Source organism: Phyllostomus hastatus, unplaced genomic scaffold, assembly GCF_019186645.2.
Source record: "Phyllostomus hastatus isolate PE091 unplaced genomic scaffold, TTU_PhHast_1.1 phas_contig_34, whole genome shotgun sequence".
NCBI lineage: Eukaryota > Metazoa > Chordata > Mammalia > Chiroptera > Phyllostomidae > Phyllostomus > Phyllostomus hastatus.
In genome coordinates this window covers 59,320,968-59,348,727 of record NW_025333857.1, presented here as the reverse complement: position 1 = coordinate 59,348,727, position 27,760 = coordinate 59,320,968, and the positions used below count along the sequence as shown (strand labels likewise).

The following is a 27,760-nucleotide window of genomic DNA, read 5'->3' as shown; positions in this document are numbered from 1 at the left end:
TTTCTGGCCTGAGTTCAAGTTCCAGCTCCCTGAGCACTCTTGGTCTCACCAATAGCTCACCTCCTGGAGCTCTCTTCTCTTCTGTATTCCATAACTCAGCTTCTATGCTACGATTCTTTGCCTGGCAACTGCCCCTCAAAACATCCCACAGGAATTTTTTAAAAAATGACCAACATGAAAGGTTTGAGGTCGTGGGGAGGAGGTAGGAGTTATGCAGAACCATCCATGCTTCTGAAGGTCCTGGGTCCTTTCTGCTTAGAATCCCTCTCCCAGGTCACTTCTGTTTATTCTGAGCATGATGACAATAATATTAATAATCATCATAATAAAGACAAATAGAATTTACTGTGTTTTAGGCACTTCTAAAACACTTTACATATAGTAATCCTTTAATCTTCTCCACAATCCTGTGAGGAATCTATTACAGTTAGCCACATTTTGCAGATGAAAAACTTAATCATATCTAATTTGTTCCACTTAAAAATGAGCCGTTAGAATGGGAAGGAGCTTTGAAATTTTGTTTATTTCTTCTTTCTCTCCACTAGTTTCTGGGAAGTCAACTGAGCACCACGGAGATTCATTCCCCAAAGACAGGAGTGATGTCAGTTCGCCTGAAAGGCAAAAACAGTGAAGTTTTAGATAACCGTTAGATGTCAGCTAGGGTCACCCTACTTGCAAGGCTGAAGATAATCTGAAGTCCCTATTCTGTAACTTGTAGAAATCAATGACCATCCCCAGACATTGGCAAATGTTTGGGAAACCTGCCTGCTCATGGCCGCCTCTGTCCTAAGATCATGTCTCTGCCGAGTAGGCTTAAATGACGGGCCATCACACAACAACACGAAGACCCCGACACGAACCCGGCTACTCTCCTCCGCTCCCAGCTCCCCTGCACACACGCTGTTCATTTGGGGAGCAGAGGATGCTGGGAGCTTGGAGAGATGGCACTTATGTCAAAGTAGTACTCCCAACTCAGTTTAAATTAAATACTAGAGATCTTCTCAAAAGGCTGTTCTGATATCCCACCACTGGGGATTTGACTGTATCACTGTCCTTGACTTTCACTTTTATTTATTTATTTGTTTATTTTTAGAGAGAGTAGAAGGGAGGGAGAACGGGAGGGAGAGAAACATCAATGTGTGGGAGAAACATCAATCAATTGCCTCTCGAGAGCCCCCAGTCAGGGACCTGATCCGCAACCCAGGCATGTGCACTGACCAGAAATCGAACAGGTGACACTTCGGTGTGTGGAAGGACACCCAGGCCACTGAGCCACACTGCTCAGAGCACTTTCTTTCTATCTTGCTTCCATTTTCTCCTCTTAGGAGTCTAAAACAATCCCTTTCATTCTCATGAAGCCATTGAACTCCCTCTTAACACTTCATGACCAGGTATTACAACCTGAGAACCAACTTCATTTATCTAAGTGGATGATGAACTATTTTTTGAATCAAAGAGTACTTCCATCCTAAGATAAATTTGGAGGTCATTAAAAAAATCTATACAAGCCCTGACTGGTGCAGCTCATTAGATTGAGTGCCGGCCTGGGAACCAAAAAAGGTTGCTGGTTCGATTCCCAGTCAGGGCACATGCCTGGGTTGCAGGCCAGGTCCCCAGTTAGGGGCATGCGAGAGGCAACCGATCGATGTATCTCTCTCACATTGATGTTTCTCTCCCTCCTTTTTCCCCTCCCTCTTCCTTTCTCTAAAAAATAAATAAATAAAATATTTAAGAAAATCTATATAAGGCTTTCCCCGTATGTTACAGTAAAAGAAAGACTTGATAACTTTGGGCCGAGGTGTAACTCCTGAGTCACAGTGTGGCTTCCTTTGCCCTGCTCCAGGCAGCCGTACCCACAGGCAAGAGAGGTGGCTTAGGTTCTGTTGTTGGGGGCACACCCACTGTGCTCTGATCAGGTCCGTATAGTGACTAGACCTTGCACAGGTGGTCTAAGTGTGAGGAGAGGGCAGTGGGAGCATTTCTAGAACTTATACAACTTTCGATTTCCTGTATTATAAGGCTGAAGTGTTATGTACTGTGCATAACAATATAATATAATGCAATGCACTGTAATATGTTTGTGAATATATATTAGTGTTCTGAAAATAGACATAATTAGAAGAGCTATTTTAATGAGACTGAAGGAAAAGCCTATAAAAGTTTTATGTCCATTCACTATTCACTGTATTATATAGGCTGTATGTAGAAACACTCTTCAGCACATTGTATAGGAAGGAAAGATTTGGATCATTTTAAAGTGACATTGGAAAATTGGATTAGCCATTTGGAAATAAATAAACTTGGAGTCACTTTGCACTTAATGGAAGAATATATTGATGAATATTTATACAATCTTGAAGTGAGAAATTCTAATCATGATATTAAAGACACTAAAATAGCTTGACAGCTGAATCAAAGCAATGTTCCGGGTCTTAAGGAGCCTGAAGGGAATGAGCCCCACCTGGGGATGGGAACAATCTGAAAGCTGATGGCCGCAGGACCAGATCAAGGTCAAGTTCAAGTAGAAGACAGTCAAGATAAAATTTAGACCCTAGCAGTTCAAGACTTCTGCTCGTGCAAGTGCACACTCCCAGCCCACACACTTGCAGACCGCTGAAAGGCTGAACACGGGGCAACAACATCTGTTCTTAAGTCCCAGAGGCGGAATGGAAAAGGCACCCAAAGACACAAAGAGGGGCTTAAAGGAGGAACTACTCACCTCAGGGGAGAGTCAAACAGAAGACTTGGAGGTAACACCCGAGGAAGTGGCGGGAGCTTTCAGGTAACACATTTGCCTGGTACTTTTCACAGGAAAAAAAAAATTAGAAAGCATGTGACTTCTGTGGAAAAAAATAGATAAAAGATGTAGTAAATAAATCATCTGAGATAAAACAAGGAAGCTAGGAGAGTTAAGAAAAGAGAGCGAAGACCAAACAGCAATGAACAAATTCATATCCTAGAAACAGCAACCAGAGCCTAATGCATGCTATGGCCAATTTAATGTGTGATGTGAAGAGTAGCACAAAAAATTCACATAAACTTCAGATAAAAAGCAATTAGAAGAAGGGGGCGAGGCAGTGAGGAGCCAGCATATCCTTTTGACTGATGCTGTTGGTTGTTGACCCATAGGTCGATCCCAACCCCCTTCTCCCTTGTTATTTGTATGGGATGAAAAAACAAAATGCCCGCTATTTCAACTCCCTCAGAAAGATACATATCATTGGACTTGAAAACTTGTTGAAACTACTTTCAATAAGAAAAGCAAATTGCGAAACTGCACAGAAAAAAAAATCATTGTTTGTGTGTTGTGGGTGAATATGTACCCCACCTCAAATATTAACGCCCTAATTCCTGATATTTCAGGGTGTGACTTCATCTGAAAATAAGGTCTCTAATAAAGTGACTAGGGTTAAATGAGGTCATTAGGTTGGACTCTAATCCAATATGACTAGTGTCTTTATAAGAAAAGGTAATTGGGACACGGACACACACAGGGAGGCCATGGGAAACAGGCAGAAGACAGCCAGCTGCAACGCAGGGAGAGGGGCATCCGGAGAAACTAACCCTGCTGACGCCTTGACCTGAGACTCCTAGCCTCTGGAATTGCGAGGAAATAAATTTCTGTTTAAATCACCTACTGGTGTGGTGGCTCTGACTGGCGTGGTTCAGTGGGCCGGGCATCGTCCCACAAAACAAAATGTCACCGGTTTGATTCCCAGTCAGGGCACATGCCTGGGTTGCGGGCCAGGCCGCCCGATAGGCAGCCGATCGATGTTTCTTTCCCTCTCTCTCTCCTTCCCTTCCTCTCTCTCTAAAAATAAATAAATAAAACCTTTAAAAAATCACCTAGTCTGCGCTACTTTGCTATGGCAGACCCTGCAAACTAACACAGTGTGTGTATGCAATAAAACTGAAAAGATCAATCAAACTCTTGCTGAGTTTACTTCTGGGGTGCTTCCATAAGGGACTTTTAATTATATGTTTTATTTTATACATTCTTTTTTTTTAAAGATTTTTTAAAATTTATTTTTAGAGAGGGAAGGGAGGGAGAGAGAGAGAAACATCAATGTGTGGTTGCTGGGGGTATGGCCTGCAACTCAGGCATGTGCCCTGACTGGGAATCAAACCTGCGCTGCTTTGGTTCGCAGCCCGTGCTCAATCAACTGAGCTATGCCAGACAGAGCTATTTTATACATTCTTATTTAAACATATTAACTAAGTACAATTTTTTCCTTAATGAGAAAATAAGAAATTTTTAAAAATTAGGTAGGACAAGAGAAAAAAAAAGCAAAGTACATACTAACCGACACATCTCTGGGTATGGTCCCAAATTTGCCTCTGAGCTGTCAATAATGCCACCACTACAACTCTGTCTCATTGGTCAGCGTTCACCACAACCATCCTCGAGATAAAGCCCGGATCAGTGGTTCAGATGAACACACCTAGTGCTGATAGCGGTACCCTCGCAGAGGTTCCACTAGTCCTCACAAAGGCAACAATGCCAGCAAAATACGGCTGGTTCAGTAATGGCTGTTTTTCCACCAGCCCTCGGCACCACAGGAAGTGCGAGCAAAGGCAACTTTATGGGGCCAGGATCAAACCGGGCGCTCCAATTCGCCACTCAGCTCACCTGCCTGCTTTACTTGTTTACACACGTGTCTGTTCTCTGCGAATGTTTGAATTTGTGACCCCAGTGTAAACAGGCAGAGTGTGGATGGAGGCGGGCCTTGGGGAGTGAGACCCTCTTCTTCCTTCTCCCCCTCACCTGTGCTCTGAACAAAACAAAAGGGGTGCTGCCTAAGACCAGCTGGGGAAAAACTGTTCCATCGGCCTAGTAGTTTGGCCTGGGGGCCAGATTGGGGGTGGGAGGTGTTATTGTGTGGTCTTTTTCCCCCTAACATAGACTGAGCACTTACTATTTGTGAGTCAGTTATGTTAAGTGAATTTCATTTATTATTTCATTTAAGATTACAACAACCCTGTGAGGAAGATTTTATTGTAGTCTCCATTTTAATACACAGGGCAGCTGAGCCTGAAAGGGGTTAAGAAAGTTGGTTAAATCCCTCAGCTAGTCGAGGTAGGAGCAGGATTTGAACCTGTGTTGTCTGGCTCTACGCCAATGTTCTCTCCATCACTACACCTTGTATAAGGAGGCCTGACATCAAGGGCTGGGGTGGCCACGTGCTTAGATGAATGATGACCCTTTCTGTTTCTGAGCCTTATTTTCCTCCTTGGAAGAGAGAGGGGCTTCACCTCAGTGCCCTCTGAAGAAAGGCCTTCTAGCTTAGCCATGCCAGACTGGAGCCCAAACCATCATTATGGTGAATGGTCTGGATGGACGACCTTACCAACAGATGTGGCCTTGACTTCGGCACAGGATTTGGCTTAACCGCAAGAAGGCACCTATTTCCAGAGGGTAGAAGTTGTTGCCAGGGAAAATGTGGCACCTTCTCTGCAAGATCTGCCCAGGAGGATGACCCACCTGTGGCCAGGCTGTGCTGCAAGATCCTGGGGCACTTTTAGGACCCTGCCTGCCTCCCGTTCCCTTCCCATCCCTACTTTTCTGTCTACTCTCTCATTGCTGTCTTATCACTGTGCTCCACCTGGTGACAGCTGATGTGAAAATACCTGCAACCACAGGTACTGGGACCAGTGAATCTATGACGAGTAGAAGTCCTATTCCAGGGCCGTTTTCCAAAGCTACTTTCCATCCAAGACCCGACTGTCATCCTTACTCCACCTGCTGCTTTCCTTAGCCTAGTTAGCGCTATGGTACCATGCTTTCTCTCTCTCTCTCTGCCTTTTAAGAGATTTTATTTATTTACTTTTAGAGAAAGGGGAAAGGAGAGAGAAGGAGAGGGAGAGAAACATCAGAGTGCAAGAGAGAGATATCAGTTGCCTCTCACATGCCCCCAACCAGGGACCTGGCCTACAAACAAAGAATGTGCCCTGACTGAGAATCGAACCATCGACCTTTCAGTTTAAAGGCTGGCATTCAATCCACTGAGCCATGCCCTACCATACTTTTTCTAAAATCTACTTTGTAACAGAGCACTCCAGGGCAGGCCTCCCTTGCAGAAACAGCTGTCGTTAATTTTCTTTCCCCAGCATCACTTCCACCTGCAACTTCTCTCCAACTACCATGTCAAAAACTACCTGGGGAGGTAACAGTTAAGGAGACTGCAGTTCATGTTCCCTAAATCCGGAGATCTGTGTGCAGCGTTTTAGGACAAGAGAAGTCCCAGAGACGAGACAAGGAGAGTGGTGCACATTCATTTTAAGCCCACGCTGGAGTCAGAAGAGTTGAGACATTGGAGAAACCCACAGGGCAGAGGTCACTGGACTTCCCATGCCCAGGGTCCACCTTAATGGGCTCCCTCAGTGTTCTGATGGGAAACTAAGGCCTGAAGAAGGGAAGAGACCTGTGAATCACTGACAACCCTGGGTTCCCGAATATTATTTCAAGGTCATTTTCACTGCAGCCCTGATCACATTTGAAAGCTGCCTCCTCCAACTGCACAGCTGGCCTGGTGGGTCTGGGTAACACTTTGGTTTCCAGCCTTGCTCTCTGGGGTATGCAGAGGCAGGGCCTCTCAGAACCCAAGTTGCACTTTCTGTACTTATCCCTGTTATTTATTGTTTGTTTGTAAGCAACCTTTAAAAAAGTGTTGAAATGCAACAAACATATCGTCAAGTGCACATATCTCAAGTGCACAGCTCAAGATCAAGGTAGAGAACATTTCAGCACCCTAGAAAATTCCCTTTGGCCTCTCTAGATGCACCAGGGCACCCACTATTCCGACCTCCATCATGATCGGCTTCACTTGCTTTTACTCACCTTTTAATTCAGAACTTTTGTTAAATAAGAAAATGGAGAGCTACCAGAAGTTCAATGGCAACCTCTACAACTTAGTTATGTTTCTGAACACCAACTTTTAAAAAATGTGGTGGTTATTATACATTTTTAAATACATATGTGACCTCACTCTTTGCTCAGCAAACTGTCAGGAGTCCCACTGACTACAGCTGGAAGCCAAACCCTTGGCTGACTTTACAACCCTCCCAGGTTTGGCCCCACTTACATTTCTAGTCTAATGTTTCACTCCACCCATGATGCAATCCTTCCCATCGTTCTTCTCCATGGGCACACCCAGCCGTATCGCCCCTCTGAACTTTTTGCTCACATAAACAGCCTCCTCTGCCCGAAATGCCACCCGCCCCCTTCTTCACATCTCTAAATCATTCATGCTTTTCAAGGCATAGCTTAGAAGTCCCTCCTCCTTGAGGCCCCTCTTCAAACTGGAAGTGACCTCTCACTTACTAGCAGCTTATCCATTCTTGTCTTAAAGCACGTAGCGCATCCGACCTCACAGCAGAGGCATCTGGTCGTCTCCCAGCTGGACTCTGACCCACAAGGCAGGATTTATACACGTCACACGAAGCATCTTTGATTTCCCACAGCATCTAGAATATATTAATGAGTAATGAACCAAGGGTGCCAGAGTTCAGAGCATGAGTAATGCCCTGACGAATACCGTTCTGGAGACTCTGAGGCATGAAATTTAAGAATGGGAGAGAACAGGGAGCTTTACGGTGGTGTGGGAATGAATGACCTTAAAGTGGGACTCGGGGGAGGGCGCATAGGAAAAGATAAAGAGGAAGAAAGAAATGCTGAGATTGTGGGAAAGAATGGCAGGCTGCCCACTCAGCTGAAGGGGAGGGAAGGGCGAGACACGGCAGTACCCAAACTCTCCACCCTCTCCCAAAATTCTGATTCATGTGAGACCCAAGCACAAGGCCCAGCCCTTGCTCTGCTGGTGACTCCGTGTGGGGGTGGGGAGAGGAGCAGCTAGAGAAACAAGGGTGGAGTAGCAACACAGATCAAAATGTGAAGTTAAATAAATGAGAATCACAAGAACATGCACGAATGGGGTCACTTCCTCAGGGGTATTGGGAAGCAAAAATGCACTTTTACTATCATAAGTAGCTTTCTTTTTTCCTCTGAAAGAAGGAACACCCATTTCAAACCAGGAAATGCAGTGGGTCTTGGGATTGAGACGAAGTATGACTTCTACCCTCAGGAGCTGGGACCCTGAGGCTGTAGGTGGTTCCAAGGGGAATGTCTGGCCGGGTGCGAAACCCCGTCTGGATGCTGCACTCCAGCACTATGAAGACACCTTGAGAAAGAGGCTATGTCACCTGCCACCTAAAGGCAGGCTTGTGTAGCTGGAGCGCCCCTACACTGGATGTGACTGCACCTCAGCACACCCCTCTAGAGGGGAAGCACTCTCCTTCCCTCTGCCTCTGGAGAAAATGCCGTCCCGCTACTGTGATGTGGCGCATCTCGAGAACCAAAGCACTTTCTTCAGGGGTCAAGGTCCCCTGGTTTCTAGGACACCATATTTTGGTGAGAGTGGCATCCAGGTCACCACTGTGTTTACGGTAATAGGTTAGAAAAAGCACAGAGCTGTGGCGTGGTAACTGTTGAACTTTACAGCCCCTGTTGTGGAAGACAGCAGGGAGACAGAGGGCTGGAAGGGGTCGATTGTGCATTCTCTGTGGCTGCTGTGACAAATTTACCACAAAGGTGGCAGCTTAAAAATGCAAAGTCAGGTCAGAGGTCTGGAGTGGACTCACAAGACCAAAATCAAAGTGTCACCAGGGCTCTTTTCCTTCTGGAAAACCCATTTCCCTGCCTTTCCAGTTTTCTCCTGCATTCCTTGGCTTGTGGCCCCTTCCTCCACCTTCAAAGCCAGCATGTAGCATCTTCAAATCTTTCCTGTCTTTCTCTTCCACACTTAAAGGACCTTGGCAGTTATACGGGGCATATCTGGATAATCTCATTTTAAGATGTGTTGTTTTGCAATCTTATTTCCACGTGCAACCTTGATTCCTCCTTGCCAAATAATATAACATATTTACATGTAACATAACATGTCTCCCCTAACCCAGGGATGAAGATGTAGGCATCTTTGGGGGGGGGGTCTTAGTCTGCCTATCACAGCTAGCAAACAAAGAGGGTTTGCCAGGGGGACATGGGAAAAGAATCCTCATCCTTATTTTTCTTCTACTATTCTCATCAGATAGAAAGATCACTGGACCCAAAAGAGAAAAATCAACACTGGTTGGAACCAAAGCTCAAGATGGGTGAAGAGGCAGCATAGCTCCAGGCTCCCAGATCAGAATGGAATTTACCCCAAGACACTGAGAATTTAGAAATAAGATTTCCAAACTGCCCAAGGAGAGTTTTGAAGACTCATGGACACTAATCGGCATGTTAGAAGACTAAAGATGGGCAAAACAATGCACTAATTTTAAAAGCGAAACTATAGATTCCCTAAACTATAGGTGGATGAGTTCAACATTGCTTCTGAAATCATTTTGAATGAAGCATGAAAAAGAATGTTTTACAAGCACCTAAAAGGGGTTATTGCGATTAGGAAACAACATGGATTCACTGAGAACAAATAATATCAGATAAATCTCCTTCCCTCCATTGACATGGTCTTCCCCTGGCGGGTCTAGAAGGAAGATAGACATTGTGCATCACCAACTATTAGTACCGTACAGAGCTTTCCTAAGGCAGAGGCTGCATGGGGTTCATCTGCATGTCATCAGGCTGTGCTGGATGGAGTTGGCCCAGGCTGACTCACGAGCTGAGTGTGCAGTTCTCGTCCCAACTCCATCCACACATTTGGTGACATCACAGTGGTAGTTTGAAATCTGCCATTTTTGAAGTAGTTCTACAGTGGGAATCAGCAAACATTACAAACCAGGGGTTGTTTTTTTTCCTGGGTAGTTGGTTGTTAAACACTTACCAGCACAACACTGACTGTGCTCTCCGCATCCGGTGCAGTGCCGAGAAACAGCAGGTGCTCAACAACTGTTGTCAGACGGGACAAGGAACTTGAACATGAAACTTGACAAAGTCTCCCACAATATCACTGTGGTCAAGAAGGGACCTCTTAATGGGATGCCAGTGCAACAAAAAACCAAAAGACAAAAATAGAAAGAAAGGAAGGAGGGAAGGAAGAAGGCAAAAAGGAAGAAAGATCTATGTCAAGTTGGTAGGAATTTTCTACGAGTTGATTCAAGAGCTCTGTCCTCTGTCCTATGAATCTGGAGTCATTTTTATATCAACATGAGAGAATGAGTGTGTCGTTTCATACAAAGAAAACTTCACCATCACCACCTAGAACGATGAGGGGAACCTAGTAAGATGAAATTTCATAGGCACAAATGTAAGGTCTTGTTCTTGGATTAAGCGAGAACTAAAATGATAAAACACACTATGCAAGTACAGAATAGGGTAGGGATGTAAGAATCTAGCTTAGCCCTGGCTGGCATAGCTCAGTGGATTGAGTGCAGACTGCGAACCAAAGCATCGCGGGTTCGATTCCCAGTCAGGGCACATGCGTGGGTTGCAGGCCACAGCCCCCAGCAACTGCACATTGATGTTTCTCTCTCTCTCTCTCTTTCTCCCTCCCTTCCCTTTCTAAAAAGAAATAAATAAAATCTTTAAAAAATAAAATACTGTTAAAAAAAAAGAAGAACCTAGCTTAGCCATGTGAGATGTGAAAAATGAGTCTGATTTCTCCCAACTGGTCAGATGATGACTTGAAGCACTACGTCCGACCCAGGCACTACGCAGTTGAGTGCTCTGAGAAGAGTGACTGGAGTGACGGGAAACACAAGCATCGCCTTGGGAGGCGTGATAGAAGAAACGTGGAGCTTCTTATCGGAGAAGAACAGACTCAGAGGAATATGAGGTTGACACCAAATGTTGGGATGAGTATTACAGAGACAGCCATCACCCTGCCCATCTCCAAGGGGGCACCATTCACGCTGTAGTCTAGGCGAACACCAACACCCAGAGCTGAGCAGTGCATGTCTGCACAATCGGAAGTGCTACTCCTGCATGTGGACAAGAGGTTCCTATTCCAAATAGTAGAAGCCCCAGAGAGTTGTATTTCAGCTCAGTTTCAGTGAGAAGCTCAGAACTCCTGAAGAGGACTTTTCTCTTGCCTTGGATAGAGATGCAAAGCAGAAGCTGGGTGACCATATATACATTTTGGATGTGCAATAGGGGATTCTGGCAACCGAAGAGCAAAAGGAGAGAGTTATTTGGATGACCTTTAACATTTTTGCAATTCTGAGGGTCACTAATCCCAGGGATAGAAACTACCACTTAGGGAGCTTCTACCTGCTCTACACCAGCCTACCAAAACCACCCTACCAAATGGATATCATTATCTTTAATTTACAGATGAAGAAACTGATACTTAGAGCTTATTTGTTCATGGTCATCCAGTTATGAAGTAGCTTAGCCAGGCTTTAAATCTGGGAGTACGTGACTTCTTGATTCTTCCTGGATCCCTGGGGGTTGGGAGGTCTAACCACTCCACACACCCCAAGACAATTGGGCAGCAGGGTGACCAGAGTCGATACCAATTTATGGTCCAGGGACTTGTGGGAGGAAGCTCACTGAAGAGAACATGAAACCGTAGCTGTGGGTGCTATTGACTGGCCAGGGTGGCCACGTCCTACAAGTAGGATGTCATACCTTTCCGGACCTGACTTTGCTGGACTGGACACTTAGTTTGCTCCTTCCCTGGTGCTGTCCTCATAAATTCATAATGCCCTGGAGAACATGCAGATGCTCAGAGAAACATCCTTCCTGCCTGAATGCCCCTCTTCGGATTCACGGACGTGAGTCAGAAGTCCCCTTATCTCGCCTCCTCCCCTAAGATGCTGAAATGCAGGTCTTGATGGTGACTCTGTGGGGTCACAGTGCCCGGAGTGTTTGCGTGGAGCTACCGACAGACAGGAGCAAGTTCCCAGGAGCTTCCAAGCAGCCAGCACGCCAGGAAGCGAGCTCTGTGACTCATCCGTTCATTATGCAACTCGGCGACACTACCACACTTGGGTGTCCACGGTGTGTCACCACATGCCAGGGCCACACCTCTCCCCCGCTGGAATAGCTTGCCCGGCTGGCTCGTGAAGCATCAGAAGATATTTGTTGATTTGGAAGGATCCGTGCCTCTTCCATTACCCAATGAGCTCTGTCACGGCTGGCATTTCTATTTGCTCATAGTTCCTCAGTGTGAGAATTTGGCTGTGGGCTGATGTTGTGTCTTAGGCAATGACTTTGAATTTCTCTGGAGCCACCCCTGTTGACATGACTGGTATTCACACCTAAGATTAAAGTCTACTTCCTATCAGAGGGCAAACACCTGACCTCACAATGAACACAGATCTAAGTTTTGGTCAGAGACTCAGAACTCTGTGTCTTGTAAGCTCTCAAAGGCACCATTTGCTCTGACCTTGCTATTCTTCTGTCTGAGTTTTCTCCGCGCCATCCAGGCACTCCAGACCCCACCATTGTTCTGCCCCTGTGGATTCTTTACATGTCAATGAAGTTACCACAGAATCACACCAATTGACACTGCAAATAAGGGAATAATAAAAAGCACAGGACAGCTTGTCCTACAATAACACAGTAAGGGAAATGCTCTCTCTGCCCAATTACCAGGTCCCCTTAAATGAAAAGCCGCCATAACGTGTGGTGGGAACGATGGAAAAGAAGTTGGTAAAAGGCAGCGAATGTCTTTATTTTTCTAGAAGACTCTAGTATTGCCTTTGGAATTCACCAAGCTCAGAACTTAAGGCAGGATGGAACACTGAGAATGACTGCAAGGGGGCGCTATAGTACATGCTAAGTGACCGGGGCTCCTCTTCACACCCTTCAGTGAAGGCTGTGAAGCAGGGGAGGTGTGGTGGCGGGGGGCAGGTTGGGTCTAATTCTCTGGAGGCACCCGCTTCTCCCCATCTCACGCAGTCTGCCTGCATACGGGGCACAGGGTTTGGATGCTCAGTCTGGGAGGAGCCGAGTGAGGCCAGCGCTCTGAATCTCTAACTCAGGGCTCTGAGTGTGCACTGTGTTGGGAGCCTTCTCTTCTAATGGCTGTATTCATCACAGGTGTGGCATGGAACCGGGTTGTAAAGGTTCTCCAGCTAAAGGAGTCCCTTCCTGCTTGAGGCCAGAACTAAACGTGACTTCATTTGCACAACGCTCTGGCATTTCCTGTGCACGATTATCCGAGGCCTCAATGGCAGTGGCAACTTTGAATCACTTTTTGCTCAATATCTCCTATTACATGGTCACAATCCTGCCGTCCTCTATCATCCATCAGAAAGGCGGAAGACTTGGTGAATGGTTTGAGTCCTTTACCTGCGAGGGATATAGTGAGGTCTTACGTCTGTCATTCCGCTGAAGAAATCAGAGGAACCTTTGATGGATGGACATGTCACCTTTCCATTTTCTTTTAAAAAAATATTTTATTTATTTTTTTTAGAGGGAGGGGAAGGAAGGGAGAAAGAGAGGGAGAGAAACATCGATCAGTTGCCTCTCGCAACTCAGGCATATGCCCCAACTAGGGATCAAACCAGTGACCTTTGGGTTCGCAGGCCGGTGCTCAGTCCACTGAGCTACACCAGCCAATGCCCTATATCCCTTTTTTAACGCAGACAGGCTGTTGGCTGCAATGCTAGTTATCTCATATCATGGTCTGCTGAGGATCCCAAAGACCGCTTCTTCCTCATTAGAGCCATGCTGAAAGAAAAAAAAAGTTCACCATATGTATGAGACTATCTGTAGAATGAAATCCTAGAAGTGGACATTTTAGGTCAAAAGGCATGTGAGTTGTCATTTTCATACTGGAAATTGTACCAATCTTTACTTCCACCAACAATGTATGAGAGTGCTTGTTTTTTTTTATACCCTTGTGAATAAAATGGGTTTTAAAGTTCGCCAGTTTTACAGGTGAGAAAATAAAATGTGCACCTAACTATGGAAGAAATCCATGCTAAGTTTTCTGTGAGTCCCTTGGTGACCAGGTCTCAGCCTGATGGATGGGAATTCTGAGAATAGTGCGGGGTTCACTTACAAGAATCCCTGGTTGGTCTCATCATCTCTGAAGGGAATAGGATCAATCGTTCTAACCTCCTGAGGTTGTAGGAGGGAATAAAGAGGCTGATGGATTGGGCTCATGATTCGATAGCCAAATGTTACTCCTCCCCCTTTCCAGAAACACTGAGTAAGAAGCTACTCCTCGGAAACATTACTTACGGAAGTCACTTGCTTTGCAGAAATACAATTTCTGAGGGCTCACAGCCGAGTGAGTTTAGGAATGTCAAAGTGAAGCTTGAATTCACACATAGGAGACACTGTCACATGACGTTCAGGCAGATTCGCGTGTAATCATTCATGCTGTCAAATGCCAGAGAAATGGTTAGCAGTGACTTTTAATACAATAGAAATTGTGATCGCAAAGCCATGTGAGTTCCTCCCCAAGAGTCAAACTGGGAACGACACTGTTATCCACCTCTGCCGTCCCTGATCTGGACCCCTGATGGAGTCCAAGCCTCAGCGACCCGCCTGAACTGCTCCGATGGTCTCTTCCTCAGCCTTGTCTGGGCCTTGATTGGAACTGGCCTCAAGTTCCTCCTTCAGAAAGCTTCCCTGCTGTTGGCATTTTAATTTTCTGGAAGCGCTGTGACCACTACATCTGTTCCCTGCTCAGAAACTGGTTTTGCAAGCACACTTTCTAGACGTGCCTTCTTTCCACACACCCTTCAGTCCTCTCAGATGGAACCAGGCACCTACACGGATCAGTCTGAGTCACCAAGTACGGGTGACAGGAACCGTCTCTGGATGTTGGGAACCTGGCAGACTAATTAGCAAGACCAGAGAATCAGCACAGCCTGACTTTTCTAAGCGCCCACAGCCATGACACGGAACAGACTTGATGAGGAAAACGCCTTAGCTGTCTCCCCTGAGCACTAATCAGATCTGGTTTCCCCTGGTGGTTTTCCCTGCTGCCACTACTGGGTCAGAAATTCAATTTTATCGCAGCCAGTACTGTGGCCAGTATCTGTGACATCTCTTCGCCAAGAGCTCAGTCTTGAGGGCTCTGAAAGTCAGATACTTCTGCTGCACTATGGGTAGAAAAATGTATATACACATTCAGTACTGCTCCCTTATGTTACTCAGTTCCAAATCAGTGTCTCCATGGAGATAAGCCTTGGTGACAGAGTCTGGATGCCTTGGTCATGCCACAGATGACAGGAACACTAGGAAGGAGAGTTTTCTTGGTTTTTACCTTGGGGGACAGGTGAGGGGTTGGTGAGACTTACCAGTAATAAATTCTAAATCATGGTAAGGGTGATCAAAGATTGCTGGGCAGCCAGAACAGGTGACTGGTTGGCCTAACACGAGAGCCTTCTTGCACACTTCAGCTGACCAACAATAACTCCCCTGCCAGGGACAGTGCAGCTGTCCCCCAAAGGACCAGAGGTTTTTTCTCTGTCCAAAAGGTCTCCTCAGTGAGGGCATCCGGCTTCGAGGCCAGGATCTGTGGGCGATGCACGGTCTTTCTTTCGCTCCATCTGGATTCTGCCTTCATATCCTGTAACCTAGGTATTATATTTTAAAGATAACCACCACCACCCCAAACCTCCATGTAAATTAGTACAGGAATAGAAAAGAGGAAAAAGGACAGTGAATTATGACACAACAAGGAAAAAAGAAAAGTGCATGGCACAGCCTTTGCCCCACAACCGATTACACGGTCAGAGCTGGTTTGTCTGTCTTCTCCCCTCCACCGCCCATTCTGAGCTGCTCTGCCCCAGCCAGCACGCCGGCTGGGTGATCTACACATGCTTTTCATTCAAAGCATCACTGAACAAAGAAGAACTAGGACATTGTGAAAGTATTTATATATGTCATGTTTATATATATTTACATATAAATATATAAATGAGTATATCATACATATGTTTATGTGTGTATAATATACTTATTTATGTATAAAATTTATAAATATATAAATTATTTTTCTATATGTCTCTGCTCCCACTGCCCCACTTCTGACACAGAGCTCCTGACACCCTTGTGAATCCCTAAGTGATGAGAGCGGCAGGAGCTTCTCATTCTCATGAGGTGACTCCTGCGTGGCTCCCACATGGCTCCTGTGTGGCTCCTGTGTGGAGGGCAGCCATCAGGAAGATCAAGCCGTGATTAGAAGCTTGGAATTACCCTCCACCCCCACCCCTTTTTTTACAGAAGGAATTGGGGCTGGAAATGCAGTTGGTAGTTGATCATGCTGACACGAGGAAGCCGTCACAAAATCCCAACAGTGTGAGGTTTGGAGAGCTTCCGGGTTGGTGAACACATCCATGTACCAGGAATGGGACTCACCCCAACTGCTATCCGGTCATCTGCATCCTTTATCATATCCTTTACTAAACTGGTAAACGTAAGCGAGGTGTTTCCCTGAGTTCTATGAGCTTCTCTAGCAAGTTACTCGAACCTAAGGAGAAGGTTGTGGAAACTCCAAATTTATGATTGGTTGGAATCACAGCTGACAACCCGGGTTTGCAGCTGCCGTCTGAAGTGGGACGGGGTCAGCCTTGTGGGACTGAACCCTTAACCTGTGGGACCTCACGCTTTCTCCAAGTAACTAGCATCAGAGTTGAACTAAATTGGAGGATACCCATCAGCTGTTTCAGATAATTGCTCGGTCGGGGGAAACCTTCACATACCTGGTGTCAGACATGAGATTGTGGAAGGAGAAGGCAGAGGAGGAAAACTGGGTTCTTTCTCCTTACTGAGGTAGACAGTGTGTGTGCCCTGGGTGTCAGACACACCTCCCCCCTGCCTCTGTTGTGTACCAGCAGCCCTGTGTTCCCCTTGATGATCTGCATAAGTCCTTCTAGTCAACACCGTCACCCCCTTTCGCCTGTTCTTCAAGTGATCCAAGGAGCCCCGAATGGCCAAGTGACTGTTTCAGCTTTTACTTCAGTGTCATCATTTTTGTGTCTCTGGTGGGAACATTCCTCCTAAACTAGCAGAGCTCATGGCGGTGGAACTGAGCATCAACCTTTTCATAAGTGGGTCATCGGATGTAATAGTGAAAGATGCCTCACCCACCATCTCTCTCTCTCTCTTTTTCTTTCAGCCCCATCAATCCTGGAAGCTTTGTAGGTCATGCAACAAAAATGTCAAAACAGCATGCTTTGATGGGGCAGACAGTGCCTCCAAAACCTACAGCGATCTGCCAAGCAATGTGCTCCTTTCTTAATGGTGTAAGTTACACCTACCTCCTCCTTCGAAGGTGATATCCAACTCCCTGGACTTTAGCAGTGACTGATACTTAAATGAGGTGGCAGCCCCTATATTTTCTTGGGGTACATCTCTCACTTTAGGCACATATGTCATACCCATGACATCTAAAGCACCTGCTACATCTTGGCCTCTAAGTCCTATTAGTTTGATATCATCAATATAATAGGCCAACATCCTGTCCATACATGACATTCTGCACTAAAGATCACCTTGGGGCTTCTGAGGGGAGGAAGGTCATCGCAGGACCATAAGAGATATTCAGTAATGAGGAGTTTGCCCTGCCCTGTACATAGGTCACGATGGTAATCTTTTATAGGGGCAAGGCCCCTCGTTCAAATTCTTCTCTGTAGTTGAGTGGGGGATGGGGCAGAAGTTTCTATTGAGCCTGCAGGGTCTTGGTTGTTTTTAGCTCAAAACAGTCCATCCATAGCTTGAGGTGACTCATTCTGAACTCCTATAATATCACTGTGGTCTCCCCAACAGAAAAGGAGGGAGAGTAGCTGCATTTGCTGGCCAAAGGCTCAGTGGTTTTGGGATACTCTGAATCACATGAATCCCCCCAAAATCAACTCTTGGGGATCTATTTCTTAACTGGTCAGCACCATAACTTTTGCAATGGTCATGATGAAGCTTTACATTGAACTAAGGCATTACTTTAACATGCTGCGGAATATTAGGCAGCAGCAGGAGCCAAGCTGGTCACCAGATCCAAGCATGAGCAGGTGACTGGAACAGGGAGACAATGTCAGTAGCACAGAGAGCCAGTCACACTGAGGAACACACTCGAGTGTCATCCTAGAAAGGTCAGGTAAAGGTCAGAGGAAGTTGGCTGTGACCCTGATGTGGGGTTTTCTTGGGTGTCAACTTCCTGGGGCTTTGCAAGGTCAGATGCTCACAAAGGCAGACTGAGGGTCAGTCTGGAACAAGGAAGGATTCTCCTAGTGGAAAGTGAGTTTGTAAGTGGCCCATGCCCATCTGGCATGCATGAAGGGAAAAAAGAAACGTTTCCAGCCATGCTTAGGTCATAGGAGTGGGGATGGGTCCACAAATAAACAGAATTCCTCACCAGAATTAAAGCAACAACTTTCCTGTTGGTTCCTCTGCCTTCAAGGTCACGATCCCCACATGCTCGTTTATCTCCACACAGCAGTCAGAGAAATCCTTCTAACACACAAACCCTTCGATGGCTCCCATTGCCTACAGGATAAAACCGAAATTCTTTAACCAGGTTTTCAAGGCTCAGCATGGCTGGGTGCTTCCAACCTCTCCATTTTCATCTTCGTGTCCCCACCTCTGTCCCTACCCTTATTCTCAACCCTATGGCTTTCCAATGAGAGAAACGTTCTTTAACAGTGCACAACCTTCTTGAAAGGATAAAGTCAGCACCATTTGCTATGGAGGCACACTTTGCTGAGCAGGCCTATGACCTTGTTAAACAGGACTTCCATTTTACTCTTCAGAGCTTGTCCCCAGGACTAGAAATCACTGGAAAGCAAGAATGGATTGTGATTAACTGCTCCCTACAGCCACAGGCAGGAGATAACATTGGAACAAACTGCAGCCTTGTGTTATGATGCCCCAACAGCCCAGGGCCACACAACAGCAACCCAATGATCCCCCCTTTTTAATCTGATTATAATCCAGTAAAAGCTCAAAGCCCCCACCCCTTGATGCTGCTGTATCTCTCCACACCACGCCCCTCTCCTCTCTTGGACAGTGAATGAAAACTTTAGTGTCTACACTTTCTTCTCTTTGTGAATTCTTTCACAGCCCACATTACCACCCACCCTAACACTTCTAATGAGGATGGCTTCTGTGAAAATGTCTATCACAGGTGTCCTGCTAGTCCTTTATATTACTAAGGGAGAATTTTTCTTAGATATTTATTTATTTTTGTTCAGCTGGGCATCTTGATGGGGTTTTGATCTGCATGGGTGTGCCTGCAGCTAAGTTTGCAATCGGTGGTTAATTTGCCCTGTATCAAGGGTGAGACGAATGTGGGTAGGAATCCAAAAGGGGTGAGAAGCTGAGAAGGTAAAGTCAGGTTAAGTTGAGAGGAGAGAGATACAGGTAGAGATAGAGAGAGAGATGGAGAGCGAGGGAAAGGGTTACTACTATCAGCAAGAAATCCTCAGTGGAAGAACAGACCAGGGCTTTTCATGTCTAGGAAGCGACGTTCAGGTGTTTGCCGTGCACTGCGGCCCGGCACTGCAGCCCCTCCCGTATGACTCACAAACCTCAACAAAGCTTGAAACTACTTTTACTTCCCCACTTCTGTCCCATCCCTGCTCCTAGGTACTGAGATAGCTTAGCCACTTAGTCAAGGCTACTAACATTTCCCCCATAATAGTCTTATCTGATTCAAGAACTCTCTTTATTCCATCATCCATTTCGATCATGACTAATAAACACAAGGTTCATTCTCTGCCACTGTTTTCTCGTACTCTCCGTCTTCTCCCATGCAGAAATTTTTGTTTGGGGTTATTTTCTCGAGTACTTTCTCTTTATTTCTTCAAGACTACATGGGTGGTATACTTTATGAGGCCCTCCATGTCCAACAATGCCTTCTTTCTGCCTTCCTGTAATGAATAATGTTTGGACTGGAGATGGGATTTTGAGATCATAATCCGTGATCCTATCAATATCATTCCTTAAGCTCTCTAGAGGCTCCCATACTGCTGACAGTCCTTGACGACCTGGTTTTCTTTCCTTTGTTGATACATTGTTCATTCTGAGCATTACATGTATCCTGGAAGCTCAGCAATGTCACCAGAACACTATTTGTGTGAACGGGTGTCTTTTCATTACGCCCACCTGCGACAAGGGAGTCCTTTGTTTGGATCACAATCGTAGTCTCTCTCCCCCGAGCTTTCCTTCATTCTTTCTCCTTCTGGAACTTTTACATCTCCACTTCATTGGTCCACTGGGTCTTGTATCTGTGCATTTTTCTTTAGTATGTTTTCATATGTTTTGTTTTGTTTTGCTCTGAGTTATTGGGACTCCGCCCCCTGCCCCCACAAACACTAATTTGGTTTTCAGAAGTAATTATTCTCTGTAATTTCTACATTGAATTTCTAAATTTAGAAAGTCATGATTTTTAGTTCCAAAATTTCATTTTTTATGCTCTAATTCTGTCTTCTTAAAAGTTCTCATTATGTTTTTTTCCCCCTCATTATATTTTAATTGAATTTCCCTTTTGTGTCTCCCATTAGTTCCGCCTCAACTTATCCACATCTTCTGGCCATTTGGTTTGGTCTCTTTCCTGAAAAGGACACGGTCCCTCTGTCCCTTCATTTGTCATCTCTTCTGTCTGGTAATTTGGCATCAGCTGTTGGTGTCCCTCAAGCAGTGGTGAACCGACTGCCACTGTCACATGGGCCAGCTGTAGCTGGGACAAGGAAGCAGAGACTTTTCTGTTGAGGCTTTTGGGGGCAAGGTCTCTGTGCTCAGATGCAAGAAAGTGAATCCTTCTTTCTGGTGCTGCTGGCCTCCGTGGAATGGGGTCAGTTGCCCGGGAGACTGTCTCAGGAAAAAGTAAGGCAGCCAGATTTGGAACCTCACCCCATGTCTGGGCTCTCCCTTCAGTGGCTGAGCTGTCCCAGCAGGGAGGGACTGAGACCTGAAGTGACTCCACAGGTTGTCATTTTCGCAGGATTCCCTGAGGCTGGGCAGTGCAGGTCCGCTGGCCCCCGTCAGTGGGGGAGTGAGACAGAGAGCACTCCCGACATTCCCTGGGCAGCTCCGGTTCACTCTCATTAGGCACAGCAGCGGTTCCTCCTCCACCCATTTCCCCCCCGGGGTTCCCTCACGAAAACACAGTAAAAATTTCCAGTTTCAGTTCCCCTCCCTGGTGACAAGGTTCCACATGGTAGTTTCTAAGAAATAAAAATTGAAAAGGAAACTCTCAGTTAACTTTTCGACAACTTTTTCTCTGCTTCCATTTCCTCTGTTGTCGGCACTCCTGTGTGCCCATCAACATCCGCGTGGCCTGCTTTGCAGATTCCTGTGCGTTGTCGCAACCTCCGCTGATGACACGTCTCTTGGGCCACTGTTTGGTTCCTGGTCAAAATTCCAGCATGTGAAGGACACTTCCCTTCACGCCACCAAGCAATCAATGCTCAGGACACCTGCTGGGTGTCCACGAATTCAGCTCATTTCTGACACCATCTACCTGGAGAGAGTGTCAGGCCCTGCAAGTTCGGGGCTCAGCCCTGGAAGACTGCGCCCCTCCCCCACCCGCAGAAGCCCCTCACCAGTCCATGTTTTCCCCTGCGCTTTTGACTGCCCGGCGATAGATTGGAGTTCCTCACTCATTCTACATTGGCTCACAGAACTCAGAGAAACATTTTACTTATTAGATGACTGGCTTATTACAAAAGGGTGGAACTCAGGGACAGCCAGATGGAAGAAATGCAGAGGGCAAAGTGTAAGGAGAGGATCTCGGAGCTTCCACGCCCTCTTGAGACCCACCGTTCTTCCCAAACCTCCACGTGCTGAACAGCCTGGAAGCTCTCTGAACCCCATCCGTTTAGGTTTTTGTGCAGGCTCTGCTGCATGGGCATGGCTCAAGAATTCAACATCCTGACGCCCTTCTCCTGCCCCCAGAGGTTAGGGGGCTCCGCCTCTCTCATCACAGCCTAGGTTCTCTGGGCGACTAGCCTCCACCTTAGGTGCAGCGCAAAGGTCACCTCATCAACATAACAAAAGGCATCTATGCAGCTCTCGGCACTGGGGAAATTCTAAGGGTTTTTGGAGCTCCATGCCAAAAAAAGACATGAAATATGTTTTTTTAATCATAAATCACATTATCACAGCCATCTGCTCCCCCATCCTTGAGTTGTGCAAAGTGCGTCCCCTGCAGGGAATAACCTTCACGGTAACGCTCCTCAAGGTGCACCAGAAAGTGTTTGCAGCAGAATCTCAGGAAAGCTTATCAAAGTTTAGAATTCTTGGTTTTACCATAGTAGTGAGGCACTGCTGCTGGCATTTAAAATAAAAGCTACAAAGCCACATAGAAGAGAATTCCCTTTCAGGTGGTCAGCTCTAAACACCTCAGCACCCCCACGCTCACTACCGTCAGTGCCCAGAGTACGGGAACAGCTCAGGAACCACCTTTGAATTATGTAGAACCAGCTGTTCTACATAAAAGAACAATAGCGGGACACATGCCAGCCAGGTAGATTCTTTGAATGTTGCACATGCCATGGGTGCATCTCCTCCCACATGTGTGTGCGATGCTCTGTCTGCTGTGAACGCCAGGTTCGAGCAGCCTTCAGATTCTGTGGACTGTCCTTGCAGGAATGCAGGCCTGAACAATGGAGTCTTGCAACTCCCTGCTAGGCCTTGCAACTCAGTGCATTGGCTATAACATTCTAGACAGCATTACATGGGGGATAATAGCACTGTGTATAATCAGATTGATTTTTCTCCTTGAAAACTAGAACATTTACTCTGAAGCACCAAGGGATGAGGATCAATTGCCCTAGAAAAGATCATGCAACTTTGTCCAGGGAGTAACCAAGCTTTCATTTTCACTTAGGGACCACAGCCTAGCCCTTGAGATCCTTAGGATAGAACACAAAGCTTTTATGGAGAAATGTGGCTTTTCATGTGCATTCATTCCTTTAATTCTCACATCGACCATGACAAACAGGTAACACAGGTGTCCACTGAGGCACAGGGAGGTACAGGAAGCAAATGTTGAGCAAATATTGATAAAAGGCAAGCGCACCCACACGGTCTGGCTCTGTGGCCTGCACTCCAAACCATTATGTGATTAGCTCTGGGCATACGATTAGTGATAACGGCAGGCCTATCTTTCTTTGTTCTTTGTTTCATTCAGGAGAATGGACTTTGTGCCAGGTCCTAAGCTACGTGCTTGGGACACAAAGTCAAGTGTTACTGACCTCCCTGCACTTGACATTCCCAATCTAATAATGAGCAACACAAGGGAAAATTAAAATAATCAGTGTTAAGTGCTAGGGCAGAAGTGAGGCTGTGGAGACAGTCACGGGGGTACAGAGCTCATGGGAAGACAAGTCACGGAGGAGCTGGCGTCTGAGTAGTCTCAAGGGTGTCAAGGGGTTTGCAGTTCGGGATGCTCTATTCAGAAAGGAGATGTGGTTGTTACAAGGTAGTTTTATTTATAATAGTTGCAGTAAACAAAGGAGACAGGGGATTCACATCCAAAGCTCTGTCTTCTGGAAGGGAGGCTTAGCCATTGCTTCTGTACACTATTTGGTCAATTACATGTTGATTTCTTCTTGGCAGCAGGCTGCATTCATCAGGTTGTGTTCCTGTTAGGCTCATCTTACTTAGAGCTGGTCTGCAAAATATTGTGCTACATTTTAACATTTGGCAACAATAGCATTTAGTATCAGTGGCTCAGACCTTGAGACCCTTGTCCTAGTTGACACAACTCTGCTCACAGATCACAGCGGCCCAACCAAGTGCACTTGGGTTGCAAACCTCCTGCCCAACAGCGTACGTGGCCAGAAAGTCTGTAGAGTTATGAAAATGCTATGTGCTTCTCTATGGTGTAAATGACTACAACTGAATTAAAAAGATGTTACAAATATGCGATGATTATTACCAATGAAATAAATCGAAAATGTTATTGAAGTACCAGGCTGCTAAAGGTTTATGGATAAATTCTTTCAAACTTTCAAGAATCAGATAATTCCTAACTACATAAGCTTTTTTGTTCTAGAGCGTAGATTAAAAAGACCAAAAAAAGCCCAGTTAGCATAACTTCACTCTAAAGCCTAAAAATTTTAAATAAAATACTAGCAAATAAAGTTCAGAAACATATTGAAAAACAATACCCAAAGGCCAAGTTTTATTTCCGAAGGTAAATATAAACAGAGTCTGAAAGTGTGTTACTTCAAAGCTGAAAATGGTTTTGTGCTAAGAGGATGGGAAATAACACCTGGGAAAACTGATATTTGATCTAGACATCAATGTGGGCCATTTAGTTGCACAAATGCCGATCAGTTATTCCCATGCCTACCTCCTCTTGCCTTGGGGAAATATTATCCTAAATGCAAAGATATTAGCAGTGTTCTGTTTATAATGTAAATTGTTTTACATGGTTCAAAAGTAAAGAAAGAGATGTAGAAGAAGCAATAAGAAAGCACTGACCCTCATTCAAATAAAATTAAGAAATAGAAGACATTCCATTGGCTAAAAATCATACCTATAAAAATAAATACTCAATTTTACCAGTCATCACAAAAATCTACATATTTAAACAATGAAGTACAATATTTTCATCTTTGGGAAGATCTAGAAGATAGCAATTCTGTGTCCTAGCGAAGATGCCAAGTAGCACTCTCCCTAGAAAGCATCTCAGTAACGTGTATTGGAACACTGGAAGGAAATGAGACATTAACAGTGATTTTTATTTTTCCTCTATTTAAAATTGAGATATAATTCACATGCCATAAAATTCACCTTTTAAAGGGTACAATTCGGTGGTTTTCAGGATGTCCACGAAGTTGAGCAACTATTACTATCTCATTGCCGAACATTTTCATCACTCAAAAACAAACAAATAAATAAATAAAATAAAATAAAATAAAAAACCCCACCCTGTATCTATTAGGAGTCCCTCCCATTCCTTCTGATCTTCAGCCACTGGCCACCACTAGTCTCCATCCGGGCCCCACGGCTGCGCCCACTCCAGACATCCTGCACGAACGCAGCCCTACACTTCGCGGCCTTTTGTTTGTGGCTTCTCTGACTCCGTGTGTTTTCACGGTTGCACAGTGGCATGCATCCGTACTCTGTTCCTTTTTGGGGGCTGAGGAACATTCCAGTGTGTGGATTTACCAAGTTTCATTTATTCCTTCTTCCATGGATGGACACCTGGGCTGTTTCTACTTTTTGATTATTATGAATAATGATGTGATAAACGTTCATGGGCAAGCTTCTGGGTTGCCATGTGCTCCCTGTTTTCAGTTCTCTTGGGCGTATACACAGGCATGCTTCTGTTCATTCATGCACTCTTCTTATGATTTGAAAAGCAATGTGTTCCCTTAAAAAAATGAAACCCAACAAGAACCTATAGGCTTGTAGGGTGCGAGTGAGGTGATTTACTAATAATTCCTTTGCAATAACCACAGGCTTCCTCAAGTAAACAAACAAAAGCCAGAACTAGAAGACTCTGGAAGAGTAAAACAAAAATTTAATATTTTACTCACATGCAGGGAAATCCTTTTGTTAAGCAGAGGGAGAAAACACAATAGCAAATGCATGTCTAAAACAACAGGCAGGTGAAAAGTGTTACACAGCATTTGAACTGGAACGAATGAGTTTCTCCTCCACCAGCAATTTAAAAAAAAAATCTATCGAGTAACTGTTATGTGAATGCACTGGAGGGCAAGGGGAGGGGGTAAAAAGAGAAAAGGACTCAAGAAGGACTATGAAGACAGGCCTTAAAAAGCTGGAAATAACTTGCAGACCCAGAGTAGAATGCCAGACCAAAGGAAGCACGTGATCGTTCAAGTACGTGGAGCTCTGGAGAAACCCTGGACTGACTGTGAGCTGAGGGTTTAAGCACAGAGGATCCTGACAGGCAGAGGAAGTGACCACAGAGGGAGGCACAGGAGCTATCAGGCCAAGGAAAGCAAGCGAGCGAGGAAGCTCTGGTTCCTTTTGGAGAACAGAGGTCTGGTGACAGTGGGACACAGCGGTCAGGGTGGCGTGGAGGGACAGAGGCCGAACGCAGTAAGAAAGAAAGTACTTTTCACTGGGCTTTGAAGGATGCTAAGGATCATGGGTCCAGAAAGAGAAGACAATCAGAGGTTAAGCTCCAGGTCAATACAGAGACAGAGCAGGAAGCCAAGCAAGCGAAGTACGTACAAAATAAAAAGGTGCAGACTGCATGCAACACTGTGGAGCCCCAGGCTCTGTAAGGAATGCTGACAATGGTGTAGGGAGATTGGATAAATATGTCACAGGACAGGAAAGCTGGGGTGGACAATAACCCTTCATTGTCTCTTATGACTCGAGGTTTAACTAGCAAAACTTAATAACAAACATTTAAGCCGCTGGATACGGTCCATGAGGCAGGCAATGAAGAACAGTTATTATTAAAGAAAAATCTAGGGCCCGAGCGCCGACCTCCAAACCCAAAGGCTGGTGGTTCCATTGCCGGCCAGGGCACGTGCCTGAGGTGCAGGCCAGGTCCCCAGTGGGGTAGTGAGAGGGGCAACTGGTCCATGTTTCTCTCCTTTCCTTCCTCTCTAAAAAAAATAAAATCTTAAAAAAACAAAATCTATGAAGTTGTGTAGGAAACATGAGAGACTGAGTCTGCAGCATTTCAACCCAGAGCACTCCTTTCGTCCACGCTGGCGAAGACTCCACTCCCGACCACCACTGCCACCCGGGGCACATGGCACCCTGTCACCTCAACGCCCACCCAGAGGCCTTTCTTCCCGAACCCTGGTCCGTTGCTGAGGACTCGTCGACTTCACACGAGTGTGCTAGACCATTGGGATCACCACTGTGTCAGTCCCTACACGTGCAACTGATGCGGCACCTCTGGAGTGGCACGCTGACAGTGCTTGGGTGCTGATCGCCAGTTTCAACTCCCGAGGTGGCTGTAATACCAGCCGTTCCTGGGACATCAAGAGACACAAGAGGAGGCCATCCTGTACAGGTACAAGGTTTGTGAGCCCGATGCATCAAAAGAAAGGCCAATATTCAATAGTCGGTGGTTTTTTAAAAACTGAATTTATTGGGGTGACACTGGTTACTGACATTCCACAGGTTTCAGGTTCACAATTCCACAAGTCATCTTCAACAGGTCAGCTTTGGAGTAAAGAAGGTTTATTGATAGAGAAGACTTGGCTTGAGAAGATGGGGGAATGAATTCTCAAATCCATCTTCTGACTTGAATTTCCGAGATGCTCTTTTCAGCCCAGAAGAACTGGGCTGTTGTGTGGAAAATGCAACCCTGTTGCAGTTTCTAAATATCTGTATCCGTAGCCTCCATTTCTTCTTCGCGTGCTCCTTAAAACCCAAAGAATCTGGTTCCTGCCCCTTCCTCTCTACTGACTTGGGTCCCTAGGAGCAGCCATGCACCAAGCGTTTTCTTGGCACATGAGCCAGACGGCCACTCTTGGGGCCGGCAGCGGTTTTCTAGCTCTACCTGCACGCCCCACTCCTTTCTCTTCCCCTGAAAATATATCATAATGGAAAACAAGACAGATCATTCATAAAGGGGCTGCTTCACCTCTCACTGGGAGACAACTCCCCACGGAAGGAGGTCCAGCAACACCGGTGTCACCGCGGGGTATGTCTGCTCCTGAATCCACCCGGCTTCCTCCTTCTTTTGCCCGTGACACCACTCTTGACCATTTCCTTTTTGAAATCGCTTGCCAAAGCACCTGTGGAACTTTTTACTACTTCTTTCTTCTTTGAAAGGGGAAAGGGAGTACCTAACCATCTCCATGGCCTACGTACATCACCTCTCCATTCCACATGGTCACTGACTGACTTAGGCTCAAGGGTTAAGCAGGGAGCCCCAGTCCCTCGGCTACCAGAAGGCTGGATGACCCTGGGTGTGGCAGG

The 27,760-nt window shown here is 45.8% G+C and overlaps 1 long non-coding RNA gene across 1 annotated transcript; it reads right to left on the bottom strand.

The window, feature by feature from the left end:
- Positions 1-506: 506 nt before the first annotated feature.
- Positions 507-7,614, bottom strand: LOC123820213. Its single transcript, XR_006785911.1, has 3 exons — positions 7,322-7,614; positions 2,720-2,840; positions 507-611 (listed from the first exon to the last, which is right to left on the bottom strand). It is a non-coding gene; the product is annotated as an uncharacterized LOC123820213 (long non-coding RNA).
- Positions 7,615-27,760: the final 20,146 nt, after the last annotated feature.